This window comes from Amblyomma maculatum, chromosome 3, assembly GCF_055883805.1.
Source record: "Amblyomma maculatum isolate TAMU_Amacu chromosome 3, ASM5588380v1, whole genome shotgun sequence".
Taxonomy (NCBI): Eukaryota; Metazoa; Arthropoda; class Arachnida; order Ixodida; family Ixodidae; genus Amblyomma; species Amblyomma maculatum.
In genome coordinates this window covers 188088056-188090458 of record NC_139346.1, presented here as the reverse complement: position 1 = coordinate 188090458, position 2403 = coordinate 188088056, and the positions used below count along the sequence as shown (strand labels likewise).

The window sequence follows — 2403 nt, the reverse complement described above, 5'->3', positions numbered from 1 at the left end:
AGAATGGATTGCACACAAATGCCGAATCTTAGGCGAGACTAGTACGTCATTTTTTTTTTGTCACAAGATAGTATTGTGATTATAGGGTACTGTTGGAGCTGTAGGTTCTTGGTTGTGGCTGTGTACAAAGGCAACGATGCACATAAGTTAAGCACTGCCAGAGGGGAGAACTTTTGAGCCAAAATGGTGAAATAATCACCCATCATCTTAATTTAATGACTCTTATCAGTAATCGTGTTTGTTGCTCATTGGCTCAAGGTTCCTCTTATAGTGATATTGTTATGCTCTTATTTCAATAATATTGTTGCTAAGCAGTTGTGAATGTTGCCTTTTCACGGGTCTGCTTACTATTTTCATTCAGTTTCCCTTTAGCCGTGTCATTCAATCTTTCTACACTGAACTCTTTGCTTGCAGCAACATATGCTGACGCGAAAAGAAGAGAGAAGAAAGCTGAAGAGGTGTCAGATTTGACAACTGATGAGGAACGGCTGACAAAAAGGCCAAGAAAGCCCACCAAGAAGGCGTTGTATGGAAGTACGAGTCCAGTTTTGCTGCTAAAATGTTTTTGCCTGATATGTTTACACTTTCTATATTAATCATGCATATTCCATTTGCTTTGCTGCTATATTTGTGAATGTTACTTTAGCAAGCCACTATTGAAATAACTGAATTGAAACATTTTTAACTGCAGTGTCGGATGAAGACAGCAGCAACGTCCCAACAAAAAAAAAAGGAAACAGAAGGCTCTGTTTGTTTGTGAGGAAAGTGAAAGCGATGAAAGCTGCAATAATCATCGCCTACCATCTACAGTTCCTACACAACAAGCCAAGCAACTACCATTCGTTGGCCGTCCTCCACCGAGACCAGCACAAGTACCAGTGAGCCCAGCAGCACAAGCAGAAAGCGGCATCCAAGGTAAAAACTTGCCTTGTGCCTGTAGTGGGTGTTGTAAGCAACATTTTACTGTGCAGTGCACATTATAGCTCTATATTTGTGGTTTTATTCTGGCACAAATATATATTTGGCTAGTTTTTAAATTCTGGCCAGCAGTCCATTTTTGCTGCTGCGTTCTAATGTATTTTCTAATTTTTTTTCTTTTGCTCATTTCAGGGCTTCTGAAGAACCTTGTGCAAATGGTGTGGATTCATTGAGTCGTATAATAGATTGAGATGCACAATTCAATGTATGCATAAGCGTGTTCACAGTTCATAACAGATATAATGGGTTTTGTTAATTTGTAGTAAATATCAGTGTCTAGGTTTACCGCCTCAAGTCTGTGATATTGTCTTGTTTGCGCAGTGGCCCTCCGGCAGTCTTGCCTGTTGGGCAAGGAAGTGGACATGAGACATGACATTGGCGACCATTTTCGCCACGCACCAGCACGCTGGAAAAAACGGTAGGTCTGTTATGCTGTGTACGGAAGCTGGACTATCATTTAATCTACTTGTGCATCAAGCTGTGCAAAAACTGGACTTGTCACAGTCACTTAGCTTACCAGCATATCATATGGAACAGCATAGGCAAAACCTATGGGACATAAAAGTAAACTTCTAGGATATAGTGTAAGGCCATCAATGTTGCATCAGCTGTAATTTTGATGGTTTTAAAAGCGGAAATTCAGTGGGTGTCCTGGTGTTCTTTATTTTTGTACTATCTGTCCAATAAATATTGGCACGCTCCACACACAAGTAATTCTGGTCCTGCAAATTTAGTTTTAGATGTCTGATTACTTTGTAAGTGCTGTCTTGAATTTTGGCTGAATAATAATCTTTTTTGTGTTTTTGTTCTTTTAATTCAGTGGCCTAATTCATGGAATGGATGACCTGGCAGCTATGTGATTGCTCGTCTCTTCATGGAATTGCTGACTCAACAGATGTACAATCATGCCAAATAAATTGTGTAAATGATCTCACATGTGCACCTGATGTAATTTTCGCACTGGCTGTGTCATTCAAGTGACCGGTCAGCAGACCACGATTACTGCGTAACTGCCTTTTGGTCGGTGCCTTGTCGACATATAAGCATACATTAGTCACTTCAGGAAGGCAGAACGCACTCATGCACGATTCATCAGCTATGGCTGCATCTTGTCTAGTAGGAACAGATGGTGCGGGTTATGTAGCTTTTGCCTAGAAGCTCCTTGAAGAAGGTACCGCATGCATTGTTTAGAATACATTAAAGTAATGTACAGGCAACGTTTCTTTCGTCATCTTTTGTTGGTATAACGTTGAAATAACATAATGTCAACGTTTTCAGAACGTTGTAGAAACATTAGTGCATAACGTTATCTGGTGATCAAAAATAGTGACATTAGCAACAATCAGGCAACGTTGCTCTCTGACATTTGTGGCCATTCAGATAACGTTCCAGTGACATTTTGCGTTACCTGGGGAGCCGCGCAGA

General features: G+C 40.5%; 1 long non-coding RNA gene across 1 annotated transcript; it reads left to right on the top strand.

The window, feature by feature from the left end:
* The first annotated feature begins 356 nt into the window (after positions 1 to 356).
* On the top strand, positions 357 to 1913 carry LOC146197201 (uncharacterized). Its single transcript, XR_014705662.1, has 3 exons — positions 357 to 534; positions 692 to 915; positions 1300 to 1913. It is a non-coding gene; the product is annotated as an uncharacterized LOC146197201 (long non-coding RNA).
* The last annotated feature ends 490 nt before the right edge of the window (positions 1914 to 2403 follow it).